The sequence below is a fragment of the Brachionichthys hirsutus genome, unplaced genomic scaffold (assembly GCF_040956055.1).
Source record: "Brachionichthys hirsutus isolate HB-005 unplaced genomic scaffold, CSIRO-AGI_Bhir_v1 contig_745, whole genome shotgun sequence".
Classification (NCBI taxonomy): Eukaryota; Metazoa; Chordata; class Actinopteri; order Lophiiformes; family Brachionichthyidae; genus Brachionichthys; species Brachionichthys hirsutus.
Window position 1 is genome coordinate 282,782 of NW_027180354.1, and position 27,897 is coordinate 310,678.

At 41.7% G+C, this 27,897-nt stretch overlaps 1 protein-coding gene across 1 annotated transcript in view; it reads left to right on the top strand.

Annotated features, from left to right (window-relative positions):
• Positions 1-27,897, top strand: part of LOC137913962 (neurexin-2-like) — a 161,798-nt gene that overhangs the window by 88,993 nt on the left and 44,908 nt on the right. The window lies entirely within an intron of this gene.

Genomic DNA, 27,897 nt, shown 5'->3' on the forward strand with positions numbered 1-27,897 from the left:
ATCTGAACTGACTATGTTCATGTAAAAATAAAATATCCTGGGAGGACATAAATGAACAGATTGGTTGTCTATATGAATGATGTGTTTGGATTTGCTTGATAGATTTGTGTCTTCTTGAGTCTTAAAGAAAAGGCAGGGACTTATATGATCAATCCATGATATCTACTCCCCCTGTTAAAATGGCCCACCCCTATAAAAATAAAACATGACGTTTTGTCATCTGCTATAATCTCAGAGTGGAGACAGCAGGGGAGTTCAGGAATTACCTCTCCAACAAACACTCAGTGCATGCAAGAAACATTACAGGGAAACATTCGGTTAATCTGGTTATTATGAACGCCACACTTAATATTGTCTCTTGGAAATTCACCAGCTCATAAAATCATGTCTCATTAAATGTAAAACCTCATATTATATATTTTATTTTCCCAACAGAGCGTTATAGATATGCTGCTTACGACTAACTACCTCCGGCTGGGTGAGAGAAATAGATTGTCTCCCTGGAAACGAAAAGGGCAGGAGTTGTTATCAAACTTGCCATAGATCTGCAAGGTAATTTTGCTGCCAACACTCTCATTATTTCAAAGCTAATTTGTACAAGCGTGGGGGGAAAAATGGTGGCAGTGCAATTCCAATCCCTCCAGGTGTTCCTCAGCGGTCCTTCAGTGTCGGCTGGGGAGTAAATCGTCCAATGCGTGGACTTTGCAGGTGATAAATGGCAGCCGGTAGACCTGAAGTGTTATCAGTTCAACTAAGGCCTGCAGAGCAGCAGAGCACAGGGATTGCTCTGCCGTAACACACAGCAAGGCTGATATACGGCTGCACAGTCACAGCGGAATTCATGTTAGGGCCTCAGAGAGCACCGTGACAACAAGAGGCCTGAAGGCAGCAAGAGTGTGTGTTTATGAAAAGACTATTTATGTCAGTGTGTGCAATGTCCACAAGTCCTTGTTTATCATGATATGAATCACATGCTCAACATTGTGTACGTATGATTGAGTGTCACGCCATGTGAAATTTATTCAGTCTGTAGCTGAGATTTCTTTTTTTTTTTACTACAATCTATCTATTTCTATTTGTGTGTGTGTGTGTGTGTGTTTGTGATTGATAGATAGATGTGCTTGTTAAGGAGAGCCATGCGGCTGTGAAACGACCAATCGATTAAATTAAATCTGTTTTAGAGGACAGATGACATCATAAAAATACATTCTGCCTTTACCCCACCCTCCACCCCCTCTCCACACACACGCACACACGCCGCGTGCACCTTCTGTACAAAATACAATGACGGCTTCCAGTTTCCATAGAATGAAATGAGTTCACGCTGCTAAAAAATCATTTGACAGAAACAATCATCATCCTTGATTGAACGTCTTCTGCTCATCAGTCATGCTTTCTCCTCTAACCGTGCTGTGTCTTCTTATGTATTTAGAACAGGACTCCCCTTAAAACAGAAATTACATTTCAGCTTTCACAGTAAGGAAAGTGCAACATTAAAAAAAACAGCCAGGAGGCAAGGTAATTGGAAATGTAAAATGTGAGCTGGAAAAAGTCATGTCGTCTCTGTTGTTTCGTCAAGTTAAAGTTTCTTCCCGTTAGCATAGCAGTCTAACTCGGGCTACTTTTAACTTAAATTAATAAATATGAAACCTGCAAACTCACCAGAATCATAGACACGGACGCAGCCAGCAGACAGGGCTTTAAATGTTTTATGTTGTCCCTGGACTGTCTTCATTTGCTCCCTTTTAACTTAAAAGCCTACTTTCTGTTGTCTGAGAGATAATTAATGTGCATGAAACAGTTAAGCAACACTTACCCTCACCCTCGTTGTGTCCCACCTCCAGTTTCATGGCTGTCGTGTCACTGCAGATAAATTCGACCATATTTATAAAATAAGTAAAAATGTATATTTCATGTGAGTTTTGGAAACTTTACAGCGCCTGGAGAGTTGTCGGGAAAACAAACTTTATTTTTTTTGCTGTTTAATAATTTGGGAGCACAGATGTGTACAAAGAGGCTGAATTTGTGCTCATGATAATACTGTTTTTGGCTTCCTACAGCTACTTCTCTCTTAAATGATTTCATCAAGACAAAGATATGGCTATAATTTATGGATACTGGGGTTGTGTTTTCACTTTGGTGATTATTTGTCATTGAATTGTCAGTTTTCCATCCATTATTTATGAGGTGTCCTTCATCCTTTATTAATTAGATTCTGTTTTGGCTGCTAGTCCAGTTTTGACTGTAGCTATGCACTTTATTTTGAAATTGCAGTGCTAAGTCTCTGTAGAAGACCGCCAGCAATGTGAACCTGCTCTTTGTGTTCCGCGGATCCAGTTGCTACACACAATAACAGCAGCTAATAATTGAACAAGTCAAATTCCCTTACATCATACGGTTCTAAAATAAATCTTTTAAAGTTATGATTAATGGAACCAACGGTCAGCGTCTGACTCGGAAGTACAGGCTTCAGGTAACGGTTGAAAGAAAGATCTCCTGAAACATATTCTGGATTTTAGGAATAGTGAATCCAAAAATATGTAGCTGGATCAACTTGTCTGCTTGATGTGTAGAAGAGATTACACAACGTAATTTACTTCTAGATGCTGATTGATATTTGGAGCGTGACTGGATAATCAGAAACAACATATATAATTAGTGATGTTACTGCTGGCTGTCACAGCAAAAGCACATGAAGACATCTTATTTCAGCCTGGTGGCCACGGGGATTTAATAATGCGTTTAAATAAACGGATACTTCAGAGGCATCTAAACATAATCTTTAGATGAGTATAGGACACACGAGGTAATCATAGGGCAAAGAGAGGCGGAGCAATGACAGAAGAGACATTTACACTTTTATTTCTGCAAAAGATAAACATAGGCAATGTCATTCTGCAAGCATTATAATTTCATATAATGATGCATATTATAGTCACAAATAATACATATTAAACCTGAGCACAAATGACTGATACCAGAGCACAGATCAGAAGTTGTTCCACCTTGAAAACCTGTAGTTATGCATAGTGGTGCCTTCTATGTGTTTTTGTGTTTTATCACTTTTTTCTATACAAGGCACACAGGATACATTTCGATCCCTCTGTTTGTCACAACCTCCTTTTTCTCAAAATCTCTCTGACAATCAAAAGAGCGAGAGGAGCCTTGTTAAATTATGCCATCAGCAGGATCTGGTTCAAACCCACCATGAGGGTTATGTCCAGGTTGTCCAGCTTCTTCCCACAGTCAGGTTGTTCTCTCTATCTCTCTCTCTCTGCTGAATTAGAGCTATTTGTTTAGTTATATACACACATTTTGTGTTGTTGCTGCTACGTTTATACCTGACAGGGTGTTCTTTCCTTAAGTCCCATTTTTAAACATGACAATCTTCTTAATGAATTATAAAACCTTTGCAAAGATGTGAAGCTTTAGATTCAACATTTCATTCCAACATTCCTTCACCACATACTTGAATGTGTGGACAATCCATTTACAAGCAATGTAGAAATGCTCCAAGGGATTTTCTGTATTTTCTGAGTGACAGAGGCAGAACCACACACACACACACACTTATCATATCATTACTTCTTCCTTCCATGCGTCTTCAAATTAGCACTAGCTCATGGAGCCATGCATGTAGAAGACACCTATATAAAGCTTTATTTACCTTTGGTTCCATGTTGAAATGAGCCATATGGAAGGGCGGTTGGTAATCAAAAAAAATCCAAGCTGTGATATTCAATTAAAACACATATTTTTCCACATAAAATCCTTTCATGTCTTTTTTCAGCAGCACGATACAATGAAAGTCTCTCCATGCTCAGCTGGATGCACGTTTCTTTTTGTAGCTCCATATTTTTCAGGGCTGTGCTAGGAGAGAACAATCAGTTGAGATGTGACTGTGTGAATCGAGTTGTACTGGAGTCCTGGCCTTGGATACTTCTAATCACCCCCCCCCCCCCCTCCCCCCGGCACTCAGAGAAAGGAGAGTTGCAAGAGAGCAGGGGTTTATAACTCTGATTGCCTTTCCATCAGTCATAATGAGGTGCTTACGATGCTGATGTTGTAGATTATGGTGACTTGAGAGACATAAGCAGTCTTACAGATCGGATGAGAGCAAATGAAAGAGAGCGTTAAAAAAGGGAGGGGCATGAAGGGATTGGGGGAAAAGAGATTAGTTAAGTGATGGAAGGGATGTTTTGGAGGAAGCGGTGACAACAGTTTAAAAAAAATAGCGGAAATAGGATGGTCACAAACATTTTGACTCAATACAAATCATTGAAATGTTTTTCACTCATCTCTATTGGCTCTCAGTTGGGTTTAAAAATAAAACAAGAGGATGACAGATATGTGCAAATGTTGGCAGTGGAGCGAGGATGAGCAAGAGAATAGAAATGTGTATGAGGAAGACAAAGAACAAAAGAAACATCTGCATTCCTGTCGGCGTTTGAAAATAGCAGAGAAGGTCTCGGCTATTAAAGCGTTGACAACGCCTGACAGCAATATAGCTCCATTTGTGCTGCAGCTCCATCACCACTTTAAATGGAATTCAAAACAGGCCAGGATGTCATGTCAAGCGCTGACAGGTGTTTGTGTCTCCTTCCCGTCTGAATTGCAAGCAATAAAAAAAAAGAGATCTGTCCGTTCCCAGCAGCCCACTTGTTTGATTTGATTGTGCACTAAAGTTGATTTGCTGAGATGACACTTTCCCGGTTGCGTCAGCATATTTGATATGCGGTCAGGTTTGTGTGACTGCCAGCTATTGAACAAAAACCTGCACCGTGTCAAGGTCTGACTTTAGCGACGGCGCTTCAGTATTCGGCATCTCATCCGCATCCCATCCACAGCCCCGGCATGCGTGGACTGCTTTCTACTGCCACACCAATAACGAGCAGCGTATTTGAAAGCTTCACTAAAGGTTTCTCCTGCCTCGAGACGAGTCGGTTCGCTGTAGCGTAGATTCCTGTCGGTAAAAAAGGGTTTGCTTTCGGGTGTGAATGAAGAAGAAGTTGATGAAGGCGCGCACAACTTTGAAGGTTTCTTTCGACCATCACACTCCGCTCTGAGTTGTTTCAACTGGACAATGCATGGCGGTAGGCCCGGCTGACCTGTTGCTTTGAGCCATTCAGAATTCATTTTCTTCCAAGGACACTGCACCAGCAAGCAGGGGGGAACCTCCGATGAATGGCGGATGTGTAACCAAGGACTGCACTGATTCACAGGGCCTCGGTGACAGTCTTTGCTGTGTAACAGTTTTAATTGGACGACCTTCCACGCCACTTACACAGAATCATCATCATTGCTTGAATGTGTGGGGGTCTGTTACGCGTGGTCAGTATGTTTGCGTGTATAACGGGGGCTGCGGCTGAGAAGTGCACTCCTCCCGCCTCTATGAGCTGAACGAAGTTAAGGTCACTAAGTCCAATGGGTGTGTTAACCTGACTCGGGTAACGCCGGTGGATAAAACACAGATGGGGCTCAGCGTCTGGCTATCATCCACCACCTCCACTACGACTCTGGGCTACGCCACCTGCTACAGGTGGAAGCAAACAGGCACACACTCAGCCAGACAGAGTGATCGATGACTGCCAACCCTTTCTGCCATGATGAAAATGAGTTTGTATGAATACACATGCTCACAAATGGCATCCCATCAGGGACTCTATATCCTTTCTCAGAACCAAACAGATGCCCCCTGTTGCTTGGCTCCTTTCTGCATTCACTCTATTCTCCAGTTAGAATCAGCTCAGGTCAAAAAATCCAGCTGTAATGAGTTAATACTTATGTTCTGTTTTCTTGGTGAAAATGCAGACGTTCATTAACATTGTACTTGCCACCAAATGCAGTCAGTGTGAGCCGGACACACAAAGTATTTGTGCAGCCATCAGAGCGCTAAAGAATCCATCTGCACCTCGATTTTCAAGACTAATGAGGCTTCACCGACATCAAATAATAAGACGGGGCAAGATGGATGCATTTGATGACTCTGTCAGCAGGCGTACCGGTAACTTATCGCTAATGTCAGCACAGAATATTCAGTTATTATGGCACTTGTGTTTAACACTTCTCATGCCTGCGTGGGTTTTCTCCAGGTTCCCCGGCTTCCTCCGGACTCCCAGACGGTTAATTAGGTCACGCCAAACTGTCCGTAGGTGTGACTTATTTGTATATCCTGTGGGCCCCAAAGAGCTAGCATATCCAATGCTCATGCTTGGACAGGCTCCAGCAGACCCGTGAACCGCAAGGCGGATAAGTGGAAGTAGACGAGACGAAGAAGATGGATGGATGTATATATGAAGTGATAATAGAGGCCCACTTGCAGCTTTTTTATTTTTTCCTTTTTTAACCTCACATCTGTATGCACTAATTCAAACCTAAACACAATATCCATATTTTCCATCTGTGAAATAAGTGCTCCATTCAAATGCTAATCACTGCTCGCAATTACTTTCAATCACAGCAAAATGGACGTGCCAGATAGAAGGCTTGATTATTTAATGAAATTGTGCAAATATATGATGGACAGCATAAAACAGAGCCAATATGAACATCTCTGTATTACAGCTGAGGTTAAGGGAATGACAAAATTGTGGGTAGGAAGGTTGCGTGGGTGGAAAGATGGATACATGGAAAGAGAAGTGGATATGTGGATAAAACGAGCAGAGGAGCAGTTTGGTGGCAGAATTGCATTGGATGAGGAGGAGGAGAGGGTGGCAGGAGGTGAAGCGTCTTTCTTCTTTTGACAGGGTTGAGGAGGAGGCCAGGAGTAGTGAAGGGCTAGAGGTGGGCAGACGAGTGCAGTTATTATCCGATTCAATTAGCACTGCATGCTTCTGGGCTGTGGATACAGCACGATCACCATGACACGAAAGCTGGCTGTCGGCAGCTCTAACAAATCCTACTGAGGACGTTCATTTTGTGAATACATGATGTTTTAAACATCATTCTCCTTATTGGCATATACACCTGAGCTTTAGTCATTTCTCCATCTTCGTGGATTTTGCTTAAACTTGCATTTTAATTTAATTCTCAGAGGTTTGATAAAAAAAATAAATCCTTTCTGTCGCGAGGAACTGAACGGAAATCATAGCTAAATGCAGATATTTTCTTCCAGCCCTCATCAGAAATTGTTACGCAGTATTTTTTTCTTCTTGTCTTTACCAGTATAATAAAAACCTGTAGTAAGACTGTCTTTGGAGTACGGCCCAATGGAAGAGGCAGGACTTCATCGCAGCCTTTGGATCTCTGTGATAATGGATACATGAATTTGAAATAAAGTATGGACTCTGGCATTGGGTTTTGAGAGCAGTGAGAACGCAGTGCTGATAACTCATAACTCACTGCTTCTTATGATTTTTCATATTGCCTAAGGCGAAGCCCGTCCACTTATCCGGCCCCACAGACCTCGTAAAAGAAATAAAAATGAGACATAATATTTGGAATCTCTCTGTAACTGTGCGCTCCACTTGTTCAGGGTGTTCTCCATGGTTACATTTTGGCCTCGTGCTTTGGTGAGCTCTGATGAATTTACACCGTTGATTTTATAAAGGATGGAGGCTTTTTCTTTCACAAAAGCTTACTGCCTTTTCATCTTTCATTCCCTCCCTGAGCAGAAATTGGAGAGTAGCGGAGGTACCGCATGCAAACAGAGAATTTGTATTGGATCGCTGCACTGGTGGGGCTTTTTTCAGCACTTGATCTTATTTCTTCATTTGAAGAGAATGATAAATTAAAAAGTGCTATTCACAAGCTGATGTCATTTATGCTTTGTTCATCGGAGGTCTATTTGCAGAGCTTCGTTCCACCATCCGCCTTCCGCAGGAGGTCTGTCATCTATTAACTTATTGCAGACTTGCATTCATTTTGACACGAATAAAAAGGGCCCTTTCACGACACTCTCTGCTTGTACTAATATGCATGTTTACAGACCACATTTACACCCCCCGCCATTAGGGTTATATTGTTTATATTTGTCTCTCAACTAAAACCTCTTATTATACAGAAGTCAAATCAAGAGCAGAACAGATTTTTGGCCCTTTCTCTGTCTTCAGATCATAATCTAAGAATTGACTGGATTTGTAAAACATTTACTCAGTTTGGAGACACAATTTCTCCCGATGTCATTCATTCCCCAGCTCTTTCCCACATTGATTTCCTTCTCATTCTACATTTTGACTACATAATTCCTGTGCATATCAACCATTATTATACCTATGTGTGACGCTGGAACGTGACTTCGCCAGTGCTTCCACTGCAAATAGAAAGTACACCTTGTCCAGACCAATGTAATTGCTTTGGGATTTCTGCAGGAACATGCCAGCGTCGTAGGAATAAAAGAGAAAATAAAGTACTCTCCGAAGTATAAATGAAGCAAAAAATGCTGATGCATTGTTTCCATAAAATCCCAGTTCCTACCCTCACACTTTTCATTTAAACAGATTTTGGACATTTCTTCGCAGACAGTGCACAAGGAAATAACATTTGGTCAGCATAGATCATTAGTCTTTGTAGAGCTTATACTGTTTACCTTAAAAAGAAGGAAAAAATGTGTCTGGAGTGGATTGGATGTGAACAGTGCATTTACAGGTGGGCTGACTCTGCAGAGCCTTGGATCACACACACCATCCATTCTTAGTCACTGCCAATTGTTTGCCACTTTACATCAATCATGATAAATTAAAAACCAAGTCCTGAAGCTACTTCTGTGGTCAGTGTAAAACATGGTTTGGCATATAGCCTAAAAGCTGCCTTTATAAAGTTAACAGACTTGTTTTTTCAGTCTTCCTCATTGCGCTTCATGCCAGCCCATGCAGCTCATTAGGTTTCATCTCACCTGTCATTGTCATGGAAACACCAGCATTGTTTTTATCTGGGTATCTCTACCTGTTTTTGTGTACTCACCTCCCAGACACTTCATGCACTAAGCCTCAGTCACATATCTAGCTGACGGAATGGGAGCAGACACCAGCGGCTGTTTTGCATGTACGGAGTAGGTTGACCCAGGAGATTAACAACCTATAGAAGCTTAAGTGTTGGGAAGAGATCGTGTTCTGGCCCGAGTGATTAGCACTAGCCCCCATGAGACAGGGTGAATCACAGAGGACTCACATGGTTCATTATGGCTGATTTAGATCATGCTCACTATGAAACGGACCTTTGCTACATGGGAAGATGCACCATCGCTGCATCTTGAAATGTGGTGTGAGAAGAGGAAGAGTGAACGAAAAGTTGGGGTGTTACACAGATCATGTGCAGTTTCAATCAAGTGGAGGATATAAAGCATTATTATGCCTTTGTGTAAAAAAAAAATGCCAGTGTGTACATATCTTTAACTGTGTAATCATGACTGTGTATGTTCCGATGAGGTAAGCCCACCAAGGGAAAGATAATGTCTACGACTACCTGTTTCGCTGTCACACATCACAGATGTGATGTCTGTGTTTTGTCTACCTGCTGAACAGATTGATGTTGGTGGTCTGCACTTTGCCTCTTTCATTTGTCTCTTTGTCAATACCTTTGCTTTGCCGTAAAAGCCGGTGTTCCTTTCGACCCAGTCGGCTTTCACTGCCGGAATGCCAGCATTATTCCGCCTGTTTTACCAGACTTCCTCTTCAGCTGTCCCAGGGAGAGGCATTATTGGTTTTAATGACATATGGCTTTGTTTGTTATAGCTTCTGGGCAGTGTGTTCAATAACTACAATCAGGGTTTTAGGCGCACCCCCCCCCCCCCCACACACACACACACGCACACACACCCTAAAAATACCCCCACATCAGCATGAGGAGCAGATCTGTCCTCCAAATGAAGACAGTTCTCTGTGCTTACAGCGGCAGTTATGCTTTGTGGTTGTCTTTCGTGCTGTGTGTAGGAAGGCGTTATCCATGTGGCATAATTCCTTATAGAGCCTGCTTTGTTGTCACAAATAGGATTTAGTGTCCACTAGACGAGCACTAATCCAGAACAAATGTATGTGGCTTTTTAAGTCTTATCAAGATTTACAGTATATTGTTAGCTTCTCGTTTAACCTCGCCTGACTTGTTTTCTCTGCGGTCGAGTTAGCTGGCAGAGAATAAGTGCAGGATATTGTCAGTGCATTACGACTTCAGTGCTGCTGGAATATATAATAAGGGATGCTGAAGCTGTTTGTGCAGGCGTCATTAGAAAACATGTGTGCAACTTTTAATATTGGCTCGGCGTTTTGCTAACCACTCCGCTCAAACTCCTTTTAGCGCCTGATGCTAACAAGCGCTCATGACACTTATCTCAGATTGCTGCACAGAGATTTAAGTTGAGGAAGGGCCAAAAATGAAACAAATGAGATAATGAGAAGAATGGAGAGGGAAATAGATGAAGAAAGAAAAATGGAAGCAGAGGGCATCTCAGTCGGGAAGTGCATTGGATTGCGATCGGCAATCAATGCCACTATGCATGAAACTGTGTTTACTGAAATTAATCATCAAAGACGGGGCACCGCTTTCCTCATGCAGGAAGAGTAGATAGTTTTTCTCTGCAGTGTCTTGCCATGGAAATTGATGATGAATTACTCCTTTTATCAAGTCGCCCCCATTAACGAACCGGCTGACAGCCTGACGATGTCCCAGAAGATGTTTCCTTTGGCTTCAGCATTGCAATTTGGATCCTGCAGATATGTTTTCCCCTCTGCTCATCGCCCAAGTGAGAAGTGAATCCGTGAAAACCTTCAGTGGTAATGGCTCGGTGTGACGCTGAACCTTCATGCATGTCACTTAACGTCTCGCTCGTTAGATAAGTGGATGAGTGGTAGCGAAGGGAGCCAGTTGCACTGACGTTTGGAAGCAAGGGTATTTAATCCCATGATATTTGCCCGGGCAGCTACTGGTAAACACAGATTCATGTTTGACCTACACATCGGGGGGGTAATCAAGACACACTTGGTGCATTGAGATCTACCCACATAGATTAACGTTTCCCTTGCGTCAAGTCCTGTCTGTCGGTGAATGTAGCGGCCAAACAGTTTCATGAGATGTCAACCTGCTGCTGCAGTGAACTACCTTTGGTTGTACAGAGGTAAGACATCTTGCTTATTGTAGCAAATATGGGTCAAAGCTGTTGTGGTATCGACTGAAAGTTAATGAAAACAACATTGGATATTCATTAGCCAAAAGTGTTCCTCAAGAGCTGGATAGCTGAGGATGGCAAAAAAGAAAGAGGCAATCCGATAAAGTGAAGAAATGCTCCTGGCTGAGGAAAAATGGCCATTTGTCATGTTCAGCTGGAATGAGAAGGAGAATGGATGGCGGTGCAGAGGGTCACGATGAAGGGTTGGCGGGAGAGGCTGGGTAGTGATGAAGAGTTGGCCCATCCCATCAAGGGTGGCTTCTAACCTGTGCTACAAAGAGGGGGGGGCATCCATCACGCAGGCAGGCAGCAGTGCTTTACAAAACTGCACAGACGTAGAAACACATGGTGCGCATGCTGGGCTCGCACTCATAAAGGGCGCAGCGATCACAACATCACCCAGAAAACTCTATTACACCTCGAGTGTGGAGAGATTCCACTGGACCGTTTTTAAGAGACAACAAGGTGCTGCATTCCATCATCACCAATTAATCAATGTATTTTCAGTTGGGACATTTTAAATGGTGTTTCAATTGTTTTTTGTTTTATTTGCCTTAAATATTAAAATTAATTCTTAGCTACAAACATTTTTCTCAGGTGGTGAGTGTGACCACCATCCGGAAGAAGCCAGGTTGACACTGATATATTACAGACCTGTTGACGTTTGAATTTAAATAATGAAGTTACTCCTTGCAGGCTCTAATAGATTCTGAGACGCTCTAATTTTCTCTTAAAGGTCAGCTTTGATGTTAATGATGAGAAAAAAATGAAACACAGGTCTGTGCTTGTCTTGTTACTGAAGACTGTCTGGGAGACATGATTTGAGGGCAGTAACCTGGGAAACATTCCTGCACCCTGTGTGTTTGCTAGCATGTGTGTGTGTGTGTGTGTGTGTGTGCATGCACATGCAAGCACCCAGAGGAACATGATTTATATCTATGTAAATGTCAACATGTTATTTTTCAAGGCAGATAGTTCATTTTGCAGAGGTCTTTGACTTGGAGCAGAAGAATCATTTATCTGTATGACCCCGACTCCAGCTTCATGTCAAAGCAGCACGTGTTTGTGCCTTGTGTGATAATGTTATGCATGCGCAAACTGTAGCCACAAATATCTGTTCCCTTTATGGCCAGTCTGTTCACGATATCGGGACCCAAGTGTTGCTCCTGGCCTGCAGATGTTGGTGCTAGCACTGCTCGGCTGTCACCTTGTCACCATGCGGGCACACTTCTGACACCCTGCTGCTGCAGTTATCGATTCGTCTTTTCCAGCTATTGAACGCTGGTGAAGCATGAAGGTGGGCAAGAGGCTGATAAAAGACAACGGTGTGTGTGTGTGTCTGGCACGCCAAGCCCCGGCTGTGGTTTAATTGACTGCCTGGTCTAATCAAAACTCAGATCCGAAGGCAGAGCTTGTTAGCGGCCATGTGCTTCTTAGATGCCTTCATGATGTAGCAGTGTGGGTGAAAGGACGGTGGGAGTGTTTGTAAATGTCAGTGGGGGTTCAGTAAGATAAAAATGTAGGGGGAAGAATTACACATAAATATAAGAGCATGAAAGCACACACACACAAACGTATTAAAGCTACAAATTATCTGTTTATGTATGGTAATCATTTAAAAATGAAAAAAATTGATGACAATATTCTTTGTTTTTGATCAGGCAGGCAGAAATAGAATAACAAAAGCAAACTGGTCAACATTTTTAAAAACATGTGTGGTAATCTGTCTCTCTGAGCTGTAATGCCTATCTCTCTCTCTCTCTCTGTATATAATTATGTATTTTAATCTCCAAAATGTTATCCTTCCCAATAAATTTCCAAAATGTTATCCTTCCCAATAAATTTCCAAACTGTTATCACCTCACAACCAAAATGTTCTGCGTATATACTTGGATCCAGGCTTTATTTGTTGAGCGCATGATAAGAGTACCAGTGAGAATGTGAGCAGACAGAGAAGCAACACCCTTAGTCAAGCATGATTAAAAGTGGGTGAGGGTATAACGTTTTTCTTTTTTCAATATCTGATTAAGAGTTAATGGGGGGAGGGGGGGATTAGGGTGATGGGAGGGGATAAAACGTATGATTGTAAGAGGGAGCAGAGGGGAAACTTGGCGCTGGCAGTCTTAGTTGCCATGGAGATCAGTGGGAAGGCAATTAGACATTTTCAGATTGTGTTCGAATAGTGTATGTATGATTGATCTCAACCATGTAACAGAGTGATTATAGTGGTGTTTGTGTTGATGACGTATCGATACTTCAGTTCGAGGTGAATATTGAAGAGGATGTGACGGGAACATTCCTCAGTTTGAGCTGAACACAGAAACGTAGTGCCTAAATATTGTATGAGCTTTTTCGTTTGTGTTACCGCTCTGGTTGTGTTCCATGTTGAATCTGCCATTGATCGATTTGCATTAAACTGATTACGTTATTGTACGTAAAGCTTTTCCATTACTCTCCCACTTTAAACACTCTAGGTTTCCTGGTCTGAATAGATGCATCATGTTCTCCCAATCCTAATGTCAGTCATGTGACTGCTCTATTTTTATGATCTAGGAAGGCTGGAATTATTTGTCATGTTCTCTTTTGTTGCTGTTTTGTGGTGTGGTTAACAGAGTTTGTGACCTTTATTTGCACAGCATCATGCTCTGGGTAATAGTTTTAGCTGCACAGCTGGCACTTGGCACATTGGTATGTCATTAAAAATATAGCGTGTGCTGTCTGAAATTAATCATTTCATGTTTGTGCGAAACAAGTTCTCCTATGTTTCATTGGGGCTTCATTTGAATGCAGTTACGTGGCATAATATTTCGGCATAGCAAATATTTCGGTTCTTTAACAAATAAATAAATTAAGCTGTCAATTAAGCACATTTTCCCATGGAATGCGGTGAGATCGTAAACTGATTGGAAAAACTGTAAAAACACATCTTCTACACTTGATTTTATTAAAAAAGTAAGTGTTGGCACTTTAGGCTTGAGTATATTGTAAAGTGGCACGTGTCGTGAAAGAGGTTGCCCAACCCTGATGTACAGTATATTGTTTGTCTTTCGATTCACACCGGCTCTGCCTTGGTGCTGTCCATGGTGCTGAAGTACCACACTACATTAGTATATTCTAAACAATGTTCACAAGGGACCTTATTTTGGACATTACTGATAACAACCCGTAATTTTGGGGCAGACGACACTATTACTTTGGCATTGTATGTCCACACAGATGCGATTACCAGTAATTAAATCATATAATTTCCTCCCCTTTGGAAGCAGTCCATCAGTTTAGAACATTTCTTTGTTGTGAATTGTCTATTGAATATTTTGAGGCAGGAGATACGCATAGTTACTGTCATCAAAGGTGAAAATTTTATATATTCTATATATACAAAACGGAATAGAAACCGAGTGGAGGTGAAGAGTTTTGGCAGCAACCAGCATGTGTCTGCTTTCCGCAGAGGATGTGTCTGCCACAAGTCATCCAGACAGCTTTACAAGTGCTGATGACTCTACAACTGGAGGTAAGTACATGGAACGACTCGAATGCTTCATCAATATCTTCCAAATCTTTAGTTTGGCTTGTACATTTCAATCGATACATATATCTTTCCATTTCTTTCATCTCTATGTATTTTTTCATGGCTGAGATATCACCTGCCTCCCAGCCAGGACCCTGTCTCCATGGTGACAGGGTTCCCATGCCACTGTGTGGCATTGGCGCGCCAGTGATTTGCTGCTTGGTGGGCTTCTGGCCAAGCTTGCCTCTTTGCAGGTGTCAGTGTGTTGCACACTGAAAAGCTGTAAAATCCAACACCGACACACAGTTCTGTCTTTTCCCTTCTTGTCATGAAATTTAAAACTTGCATCTGAAATTATGGTTCAGACATGGTTTTGGCAGGTGAGAGCAGTGTTTAACGTGACTGTAACCAGAATCCAGGCAGCTCTGGATAAGACTCCCTCCCCTCACATGGTTGCAGATGCTAACATGTCTCTTCTCGACGTCCCTCCCGCCACTGGCACGGACAAAATAACTTTCATTGTTTTGGACATAATGGGTATACAATATACCATAATGGGTACACCATAACTAACATTCCAGGATCTGAGAAGCAGCTCAGCTTTTCCACAGCACCCTCAAACTCCCAGACCTGGTGGTGGGCCGGATGAGGGGCTGGGATTTATTTTAGTTTTCAGACACGTTTCCACTTTGCATCGGTCTGACATGGGCGTGAGCCGGAGCGTTTCTCAAGGAAGTAAATGCAGTGGGACACACTTCCCATTTTGTGTTCCTGGGCCCATGCATTTATGTAGTGCGTTTCATATGTGTAGGATCTGTAGACGGTGAAATTGATACGGGCTTTCCACACAGTGGTTAACCTCTCCATCTTTTTGGTTGGGAATAAAGGACCGATTCTTTCATAATCAGCTGTGGTACTGTTACCAGTATTCCACAACTTTCCAATCACCTTCTTGGGGGATTGAACGATCTCAAAAAACCCCAAAATCTGTAGAAAAAGCATTAAGAGAAATTATTGTGTTACATGGGGATGGAAAATGGGCGTGGCAAATTGGCTCTGTAGCCATCCGTAAAAATGCAGCCTCTGCCTCAAGCACAGTTTAATTCTGCAGTATGAATTTCCTCTGCACGTTGAAAGCTCCAACTGAGATCTGTCCTCTCTCTCTCTGTCTCTTTCTTATCATCTCAGTGTGTGATAAGATGCCTAACGGACAGATTGGTAATGCTCAAAGATAGTTTGCGTGGAAGCTGGTAGTTTGTGGGGTGGATGGTGATATCGGTATTGGATGGGGGGGAGGGGGAGTCCTCCATAAATCAAGTGTGTCAAATTACAAGCTTGTGTTACATGATTAGCATCTACATAATTAGAGGAGTTCATTAGCCTCCGTTATTAGCAGTGATTGGACTTTCCGGGTGTCGTGTCGGAAAAGCTGAGAGAATTTGGGTCCGTATTTGTTTATTAAGGTGATGAATCTGACAACTGCTTCCCATGGAGTCTTGTGTGTGTGTGTGTGATACATTTAAACATGTGTGTTTATTACAGAGTGATAAACCCTTTGAATGCATTTGCAAACACCAACCTATGCATGATACAATTTCCCAAATAGAAACGGCACACCATCAAGCCTGTTGGCATTTTGTTTCAGTTGATCCCAATTAGAATGTCCTCACCCGCTCCACGTGTCAACAGTCTTGTATTTTCTTTTCACACTTAGTTCGCTTCCAACCTATAGTGAAATTAGTCTAAATATGTCTGAACCAACGCCTATATCCTCAACATGTCTGCTTCTCTTCCAGACAGCAATTAGCGCTGAATGACGAGAGAGCAATTTACTGGGTGGAGAAGCAGCACGTAAATGATCCCCTACACTATTTACGCGAGGACATCTTCAAACAAAGTTTTTGAAATTAATCATATAACTTTTGTTAAAAAAAAAAACCTCAACCCGCTCTACGCACATACACATACACACAGAGCAATATACACACTCATGCTCTGGTTGTATCTTGCCTGTCCTACCCCAGCGGCATTTAGGTGCTATCTCTCTCGAGCCTGTCTGAGTTGTCAGGTGCTGATGGATGATGAACAGATATGGCGCAGGGAGAGACAGGAGCACCAGGGCATAAACAATGCTTCCTTCTGTATCCTGCTCTTGCTCTGTCTCAGCCGGCACAACGCTCCACACGACTGCTGCCATTCCCGCCAGCAAATATTCACCAGTGAAAACCGTAATTCCTCAGTTTTTGAACGCTTGTCCCAGCTTTCCTTACTTCCTAATTTCTTCTGTCAAAATTACATTTTAGATTGGCTTCGACAGCGTCGGATTTGCATTGGCGATCATTAAAAATGGTCATGCTTTAATCCTAATCCTACGCATGTGTCCATTTAAACATTCCTGTATATTATCACGCCGATGCTCCTGTTGAAGCTCATGCTGATGCTGTGAGTATCCATCTGATCAATAAGTCATCGATGATTAATTGCAGGTGTCTAAAAGCACCGCTAGTGACTCTGCTGACCGGAATTACATCTTTCCCTCATTTATAGTAAAATGCAGATATCTTCAGATCATTCAAATAGCCTGCCCATTTTAATTTCTTTGACATCAGCATGAAACCATAAAGGTGATGAGATTTTTTTTGTTCAATGCCACTTTGCAGACACTTATCCTCGATAGATGATTTCGATTTTATACTCTATATTGCAATCTGACTCCAGTTTCTTCATAAAAGTTGTGAATGTCAGTCTTTTGTTCGAGTGGGATGGGAAAGTCGGGGAGCCCACACAGGATATTTGGATATATTGAAAATGGATGTATTATTTATGGCAGCCAGCCCCTCACAGAGGTTAACACTCTCTACATCTTTGAAATGTAATTATAAGGTTATTGGTGAAGTGTGGTAGTGGCAATTTATGGACAACTTAGTCTTAATGGATGGCAATCATGAAATTCAGGACCCCCCCCCACACACACACACACACATGATGTCCAAGGCTGTGGTACATATTACAATGAAGGAAAGATGGACTACAGCGGTCGAGGTGATGAGGACATGGCCCAGAACAAGGATGGGGCAGCGGAGGTATTCTGTGATTGAATGATGCCCTAGTTGGATGTGAGCTGATGCAGCTTCACCTGCTTCAGGGTTAACTGTATAGATCTGATATTTATTAAATCTACACAGGTCCAGAAATGTTTCTAGGCGCAAAGTGGAAGTGAGAGCAGTTCGGCCACAACATGCTGCCATATCACATGTACTTGTTCCGTTAATTCATTCCAGAGTGGAGGAGATGAGACTTCAGTTTAACTGAGACAGGCAAGACTTAAAAACAACCATATATCCTTAGAATGTCTCAGTTTTAGTGCTTCAAGGTCACTCACTAGGTATCGCACAAGGACCAATTCAGTTTGCCGAAAAGGCGCTGGCCTAGCAAGGATTGTTTTCCTATGGACATAATTAACTGCGGACGGAGATTAGGATTATTTCATTTGCGTAATCTGGCCCAGGAGTTCCCAGCTAGCAGTGGCCGGCAGAGATAGTGGAGGAGAAATTGGTAATGTTTTATAATCAGCAGCTACAACAGGCGTGCTTTGGCCCCAACCAGACAAATAACCATGCAGTCGGCCCATTGACTTCTCCCTCCATTGTGACAGGACCCAGAATGGGAAATCATTTTTCCATTTATTTTTTAATCATTTTCTCAATTTCTCCCCCCCGACCGCCCATGCTGAAAGTAATTTAATCTGTGAGACACTTCAAAAGACATTTTTTGTGTGCGCTTTGCTCACATCTTGCCAAATAACAGACATTACATGTCTGATCTGAAGACACATACACACACGGACACATTACATTCTATTCCTCTAGGGTAAGGCGTCATTTCAGGGGGGTGTACCATTGAGCTGCTCTATATTTAATGCTATTATTTACTGGAGTTTTGCATTATACCTGGAAGGTAATCGGTGTCACAGTCACTCGAGTGATGAGAAAACATGAGCTCAACTTTTTTTTAATTGCTTATTTGGGACCTGCCATCACAGGAAGCTTTTAATTCCAACGTTTCATCACATGTCACCAAAATAAAGACAAAAGTGAAGTCAGTTTAAGTATATCTGCAGCTAATTAGAACAGTTCACCCCATCTTATCAGTTTTGCTACAGTCAAAGCACAGCAGCCGAGCCCATCAGCGATCTACTCCCCTGAGTAATCACGGAGGCCGGGCGTCTGTCAGCGTGTCAACAAACACCGGTTTGCTTGCAGTTCTATACGCTGTCAAGATTTTTGTTTACCCGACTTAGACTGGTTTGGTTATGATCCAAAGACTGTGTTCGTCAATGATGAGCAGTACCCCTGTAATTTTCTGAATGCATCTATGCAGCCGATTTCCAGAGGCCAAATCAATTCTGCAGACAAATAATAAAGTGGGAGATTGTCTGTACTGCCCCATAAATATTTAAGAACTGGCACATCACTACGGAGCCGGGTTTTTAGGGAAGCCTCGACTCTGCTTGTAGAACCTTGGGGGGTGACTGCGAATGTGTTTTTCTGTGTGTGCCGCCTGCAGTGTTATGACATTGTTTATAATATTATTTATTTTTTATGTCTTTAGGAATCTCTTTGTGTTTTGTTCATATAAACCCTTGATACGTGTCTTTCCGAGATGCTTCCCAACTTTGACCCCGAAAAGCATCATTGCAGGATTTGTAGCCATTGCTTTATTGACATGTATTTATTCATTGATCATGCTTTTTTATGTATTTATTTATTTCATACCTATGCAATGAACTCCAGGGTTGCCTTCAGCAGAAAGCTTTCTCTTTCAGCCCAAATGACCCTCAGCCACTCGCGAGTGGTGCACCCCAGGACCTGTCTTCCCATTGGCTTCTATTGCTTGGTAGTTGAGGAAAAATGACTGTGACATTAGCAATCGATTCCACATTAACGCAGCGGGCTCCAACGCTGGCCCAGACGCATTGATTTCTATTTTGGCTGTCACAGGAGAATACAAAAAGGTGAGGCCTGTGCAGCTTTGAAAGATGAATGTGTGTCTCTTCTTAAAGGCTGGTAGCCATTTAGGAGAGACACACCAACAACTTGGTGTTTTCCCTGAGCTGAAGGCATCCCGCACGGCCAAACTTTATGAGAGCGTGGATGTGGGGAGAGTAATTTGTATTTCACGTCCCTTTTTCCCCCTTTGTACTACGCTTGTACATCATGTACACTTTCAAATCTATACACCTTCAATGATTGGCTGAAATGACTGTGAACATTCACAGCTGTTACCAATATGTCCAATATCCAATATAGTACTGATACACTAACAATTTTAATAGAGAGTGTTTTTTGTTTTGTTTGTTTGGGCAATTTCACAAATTAGGCTAGACTACAATCTCAGCAAAATTCTGAAGAGCACATCATAAAATGATTCCCTTCAACTGTACCGTTCTTTCTGCATATGTTAACATAATTAGCCAAGACTATACAAATGAGTTGTGTAGTTGCTGCGGCATCGTGATGTGTGTGCAGCATCTGGCTGCTGGTGCAGACGGAAGCCTGCACACAGGATAATGGGGCTGATGGCAGGTGGTGTTTTTTTGTTGACCATCTGAATGCCTTTCTCCGCGATGGTTGGCAGGAGCGGCGTCATGCCAGGCTGGACACACATGAAAACAGGCCAGGCGGCGGCATCCAGCGCAGCCAGGCAGCCACTTCGTGAGCTCAGTGATTGGTCGGTATGCAGGCGATTTGGCGGTCGATGCAGCACATGGTGAATAGTCAAAGTGTGTCTAGCTAATTGTCTTATTTTATTAGCTTTCATTTGTGCTTTCTAATGATATTTGAGGTGAGGTCAGATGCTGTTGTTGTACTTTGGTGTTTTACATTTACAGTACGAGTTAAGAGATTAGTAACTGCAGTAGATTTGCCTTTAGGATTTGATTCCTTTGGTTAATCAAAACCACATAAAACCACACTGTTGAATTATCTCAACTGGATTTGTGTGAATTTCCCAAACTAGGTCAAAAAAAGAATGTGTTAAAATACTTTCTTGTTAAAAACGTTTGCATAAACAGGACCGAAATATCCTGTATTGCCTGAATAACTGTGTTTCAAACGTACCTTTTATGTTTCATTTTCATTTAGCATGAATATTTATACAAACAGTTAGCTGGCAGTGAACAAAAGCAAGCATGGTTTCACTAAATGTATATTATTGTTTCTGAATACTGTTGCTAATTCCCTGACTTTAACACAAAAATGCATCTGCATTTTTTTCCTCAGTGCCAAACCTGGGCTCCCTCGGAACACAAAATACACTTGAGCTCTCCGTCTGCCTCGCAGTCTCTATTTATGACAGTCCAGAGCTCACCAGCTGTGATTTTGGCTCTAGATCTGTCTGACGAAACCGTTGTGCTGCTCACCAACAGAACCGACACAGTATAGGTTGAAGGCAAGCCATTACACAGCCTCACTTGCAGTGCTAACCAATCAAAGAACTACAGTTGTACAAAGCAGCGGATGCTGCACATGTTGCAATTAATTGTCAACGGTGTACAATTTCATAAATTCTGTGAGCCATTCATCGGAACATAGAGAATCAAACAAGAATCTGTGGCTGTCTATTTATCAGCACCATCCCAAACAGTGGTCACATGCCCGCGTTCTTTGTTTGTGACATAAATGGAGATCCTTGGCCAAAAGGGGAAGTACCACAGCTGGAGAATGTGGGCTAAGTGAAGGGCAAAGATGAGAACATTCAGGTTGCATCTCCCTTCCATCATCTTTGGAATCATTGTTTGAGTTCTGGTTACTGAAATAGACAGGCTAATGGCCCTGGTTAAGAGTCAGAGTGGGTAGCAGGAGAGTGGGCTGTTTCTGCTGAGGCAGATCCAAGGTGACTGATACAAAGAAGAGACCTCTGAGTCGAGGCAAGTCTGTGTAGCTCATTCCTCCAGCAGGACAGAATTATGTTTACTGACATAACTTTTGTCACATTACTAAACTTTTTTTTTCCAAATACAGTAAATAGCTCTGACATATGAATATAACGTATGAAAAAACATATTGTTTTTCTTCACGTCTTTGATTTCTTTAGTTTATTCGACGCTAGGCGCTACACCTTTAGGGAATGTTTGTATTCTTTAGAATGTGTTGCACACGTCTCCCATCAATAATTCCCCCCTCCAATTTTATATATTTCTCTTCCTCTGTTCAGCAGCTAATGTTCCTCCATCTTTCAACCCAAACACTGTCTCTTCCCTGTTGTCCTTTCTTATGTCTGAGCTCACTTGGTTACAGAGGGCTAAGCGTGATCAGTTGTTGTTGTTGTTGATGGTGTTGGCATTTTAAGTCTAACTGATGATAAGCTGTGTTTGTATACAAGGTTCATACGGAATAGTATGATGAAGAAAGATGAGACAAAGAGCAGATAACCGGGGAGGGAACGAGAAGGGGAAGATATGTGCTTTTCTTCTTCGATACAGAAACCAATTTTCATTGCTAAACGATTAAGAGGTAATAATATTGGAGATCCCCGGCAGGTGGACGAAGAGGGATTGCAGACAGATTTGGAACAAGGAGGGGAGATAGTCACGCATCCACATCACAGATGAGAAACAGAAAGATATATTGGAGGAAAGAAGGGATAGTAAATGTCCGCAAATTACTGTGACTGCCGGAAAGAGGCTAATCAAACGACACTTGGCACAGTATGCCTCTGCGCCATGCAGCTGGTGGAGGAAGGACAATATGGGGTTTGACAGGGGGGAGAAAGATGGATGGGAGGATATATAAGGGCTGGAGAAGAAAGGCTGCGTCACAAATGGAACCGGTATACAGAGGGATTCAAAGCACCGGAAAACTGTTGTTGTTCGGGTGGGGGACGCTAACATGCTGCACAAAATAAGAATAACAATTTATCAAACCTTGTGCGGCTCAAGAGAAGGAAAGATGTAGGGATGCTTGCATGGAAAAGAAATGGCAGAGAGACAGAACGGGCAGGATGGGGGTGGACGAAGGACTGATTTCATGCCAGAGGAAATATTTCCACTTTGATGGGCTTCTGCAAAGACTGCAGCATTTACCCTCATATTTACTAGTCTTATACTCCCCACATGCCATTGTATTCTTAATCTGTAACAAGCTGCATCTGTATATGTATTTTCATAAACTTCATGTTGATGTCAGAAGTAAAACACTGAACACGAGCAGCGGATCACGTAAAATCCAATAACATTTCGCACTTTTAATTTTGATTGCAAAAACGCATCGTTTTTAATTGTCTTGGCAGCACACGTTCATATTTTTGTCTCCGCACAGTGTCAGCGAGTCTGTTTGTTCCTCTCTGTGATTGAGTCGATCCCGAAAGCAAAGTTTAGTCAAATGAAAGGGAGACTTACCTAATCAGGGCAGATAAATAATCTTGGCTGGCACTCTCGCGGCAACAAGATGGACAGCCATCGCTAATTTCAATAACTCTTTAATTAATGTGTCAGAGCTCCTTTGGATCTCAATTTTGCACTGTGTGAGCAATGAAGACAGGAAATATTAAAAAAAAGAAGATCCATGGAGATGGGGGATTCACAATGTTGAAATATTAATGAAGCATGAATGCGGGGTGTGTGCCGAGGGTACTGATGAAGACATCTCTTCTTTAATGTTGATGCTGATCATTAAGTGGACAACAAAGTCACTTTTAAACAGAATCCCACAGTGTTCCTCCAATGAGGCTAAAAAGACAGGTCTGAAAGCAGACATTTCTAACAGGGGGACGTGTGATGAAACTGTGATTAAAGCGCCACCATTATTTGAGTGTGTGATTGATAGTTCTCCTAACTTAACCAAGCACCTGAAAATGCTGTATTTACCAAAAATAAATGTTCATCATCTAATCTCTTTTTTCCTTTTTGTTTTTTTTGTTTTTTTCATGATCCATTATTAAACTGGTAAATAAGGGACAATAGTAAAAAGGGTGACATTTAAATTATAGTCAAATCTAACACAACAATCAAATAGCAAAAATTAATAACATGCTCCTAAAAAACAGTTATTTGAAACCCGCCTCATTACAGTAACAACATTTTATTGGCTTGGAGCTTGCTTAATTTTTATTTTCTTTTCTTCAGCCATGTTAGAAATGTTATTTTATGTATCCACTAATAATTAAATGTTTATAAAATACTATTTTCCTAAAGAATATATATATATCTACCGTATTTTCACGACCATATGATGCACCAGCTGATTCGGCGCAGTCTCATTAACAGCTGATTTTTCGGTATTTTAAACATACAAAGGGCGTGCTGGCTCAAAAGGCGCCGGCATGATAGGTGCGCAAAATAAAGCAGGAGCGAAACTGAGTTCGGTACACACATTTTTAATCGTCATCAATCAAACAAGCATGCTAGTGCGCGTTTTCAAAAATCAAGCCGGAGCAAAACAGAGTTTAGTACACAGCTTTTATTAATCGTCATTAATCAAACCCATCAAAGTCCTCATCCTCTGTTTCTGTATTGAACAGCTGCGCTAGATCGCCGTCAAACATTTCCGTGCCGTTTCCATACCTAAAATATCCCATGAACTTTTACATATTTGACAACACGTGGCTGTCACTGTCTCTTCACCATAAATAATAGCTGGAGTTGTCATGATACACCCTGCAGTGTCAGATGTACCTCATCTTTTCAGTTCCTCATTCAAGGTTGGCTAGATGGGCCCCGGGAAACATTTCAGATGTTGCCACCGTAAGGCGTTCTGACATTGACATAGGAGTCACAGCGGAGTCACTTCTCTAACATTTGACAAGGTTGTGATGAGGCTGCCATCACATTAAGGGAAAAGAACATTTAGTGTACAGCGGCTGGTAAAAGTATTCATACCCTTCGAACTTGAACCCATATTTTATTATCTTACAATAACAAACAAATGCATTTTATTGAAATTGCATTGCAATTTTATGTGAAAGAGCAAAACAAAGTAGCATACAATTCTGAATTACATTGTTTTTTTTACATTATTATTATTGTTATTTTTACAATAAAAAAAATACTGCAAAGTGTGGTGTGCAAAAGTATTTGACTGGTCCATTCTAACATGTGTATAGCACTGGCTTTATATTTGGATGGAAGGTGAAGTCTGTTGCAAACGTCTACAGGTTTTCTTCCAAATTAGCCCTGTATCTGGCTCTATACATCTTCTCATCCACTCTGTCCATCTTCGCTGTCCCTGCTGAAGAGAAGAACCCCCAGAGCATGATGAGAGAGACAAAGATGATGCTGCCCATGTTTCACAGTTGGGATGGTGTGCTCACAGCACTTGATGTGCAAAGTTAGTTTTCCTTCTTCCATGTTTACTACGTTCTCCACGTGGCTTCTGGCAAACTAAAAAATGTGATTTCTTATGGTTATATTCTTGTCTCTCTTCTATAAAGGCCAGATTTATGCATTGCGTGACCAATAGTTGTCCTGTGGACAGATTCCCCCCTGGACCTGTGGATCTCAGCAGTCACTATGGGACTCTTGGCTACTTTCTGATCTGGACTGCCTTGTCTTGGTTGGTTTTCAGTTGTGCCATACTCTTTCCATTTCTGGGTGATGGGTTGAACAGAGCTCTGTGAGATGTTCAAAGCTCAGGAAATCTTTGTATAGCCCCACCCTGCTTTAAATGTGAGATTGAAAGTCCACCTTCATGTAATCTAACTGAGATTAAATTACATACAGGTGAACTCTGTTTGGTCGTTAGGTCAACCTTCAGTCATTCAGCAGTCATCAGGCAACTTCTGAAGGCAATCTGTTGCTGAATACTTTTCAACACTGCACTTGTCAGTTTCTTTTTTCTTTTATTTGTGAAAATAATTAAACCATATAGTTGCCAATGCAAAGCTTGCTTGACTGGGAATAAATCTGTTGTAGATTGTACCCTAATAAAGAAACTTAACACCCTCCTTCATGCCTACAGGCCTGAAGTAAAGCACATATACTGCAATAAAATGCATTGCCCACACACACACACAACTGCTCAAACTACTGTCCACAAAGAGTTTCACTGACACGCCGATAATCTCCTAAACCACACAGTCAGACAGAGACAGGACCAAGTCCCAAATAAGCGTTCACCCCTCAGAGGATGTTTGTGTGCCCTTAAAGCCAAGACAAATATTGACCACTTGGGAGAAGCGTGAGGTGGAGAGAAATCGGGGATGTATTGACTGCAAGACTGTGCGTAGACTTAGAAATTATGACTTTCATTTTGCATGAATGTATGGATGTAGTGTGCAACAAACGAGTTGAATCTGAACTTTAGCCACCCCATTTATCATCCGGCACTAAAAGGCTGTGGTCTATACATAGACTAAAAATAACATATTTTTACAGCAAACATTTCTGTGGAGAACCCGGCTAAGTAAATACCTTAAGGGTATTTTTTTAACTTAAATTCCCTGTGATGCAACATGCAATATTTGCTCAAAAGCATCACCTACATTGATTTCTAGTTGGACTGGAAAAATAAATAAAAATACAGCTGACTCGCCAATAACTGGAGGCGAAGTGCATGACACCGAAAGGCAAGGACGAGCGTGGGGGATGAATAAGACTCTTTAATTAGACCAGACGTAGAGAGCTGTCTGTGTGTTTCAGAGAGGCAAAGCCAAAGGGGAGAAGAATGAAACCAAAGTCACTTTCAAGCTCCACCAACATAATGGGGCCCTTTGATAGGTTCGATATGATGTTGGGTTATTTCCATGTGTACACATGAGTGTGTTTAACGGTCTGTCCTAAACCTTTTCAAAGGTAGGTGCTCTCTCAAACAATAGGCTGGCAGGATTTCACCAAAGAAATCTGTAGACTCCTCCTGAAGTAATCCCTCTCAGTAATCACCTGTGACCCATGAGCAGTGTATGGCAGAGTATTTATCTGCAGCCTGGTAGCACTTCCTTATTTTATTTAGCATTTCTTAGCTTTTGTAGCCAACATTGCAGCACACCTTGCAGGTTCTCACTCATGGCATGGAACCTTCACCTTCAATATGTGACTTTCTTTTGCCATTATAGTCCTCAGCAGTAGCACAGGCAGCCACAAATAAAGTATCCTGCTAAGTCAGGTGTCATATCAGTCTTGTGCAGCTAAACAAACTGTTCAGTCAGATGTGAAATTGAAATGCAGCCTTGGTTATTAGACAAACAGCTCATCACCCATACTGCTAGTTCACTGTCAATAGTCACTGTAGCGTCAGCTAACAACACAACTCATTTGTTGATTAGAAACAGCTGTGCGTGTTTTCTACGCTCATATGGATGTTGATGGGCTTGACTGTGTGTGTCAGTGCCACCAGTGTATACATTACAGGGGTTGCATGTGTGTAAAATGTTAATCCTAAGCAGTAGTACAAATGAAAACACGATTTCTGGTTAAACATTCCATTTGAATTTATGAGCTTGCTGATGAGATGAAAAGCATGATTTTACAACATCCACAACCCACAGAATGAGCAAAATCGGGCCCACGGGGTCTTATCAAACAGCGCTAGCCTTAAGAATAGAAACGTTGACGGGAAAGTAAGTGTCCTTTTTTCGGCATTTTTAGCACTGACTTATTTCGTAACCACAAAGGAGACTATTTTTTATTCTGTGGATCAAAAGGGCCTGTTGGAGTATTGACACAATATCGAACTAGATAAAGACAAATATATATATATATATATATATATATAAGGATGGTTAATAATAGAAATAATTAAAGAGAAACAATTAAAAGTGTGCCTGTCACTTTGTCACTACTACAGTTTGCTTACTTTTATTTCCCAGTAAATAGTAGCAATTTCACATAGTTTTGCTTTCATCCTTCTGACTTACTAAAACCCAACTCCTATTTTAAAATGCTAAGATGGTTGGTAAATAATTTCAGATGCGTTTTTGGTTAATTAACATCAGTAATAAACCAGCATTAGCTGTAGCTCCGCAACAGAGCTCAAAGGCTGTCCGCTGTACATTCCAACTTTTCAATGTATTTTGTAAAAGAACCCGGTGTCTCCTGTGTTGTGATGTCTCGCCCTTTTAAAATACTGCAGTCGGTGCTGTCTCACTTTCTGTCTCACCCTACTCGTGGAGCTCCCAACTCACCCAAATCGATCACAGGTAACAAAAGTTGGTACATGAATCATTACGTCGGTGTAATTTGATCAATATCCTTAATATTGACAGTCTACCGTAACCACTCTAGTTCCAGATCTATTCATGTGATCCTTCAGACAGTAACAGTACAACTGCTGCTGACTGAGTAACTGAATGAGCTTTA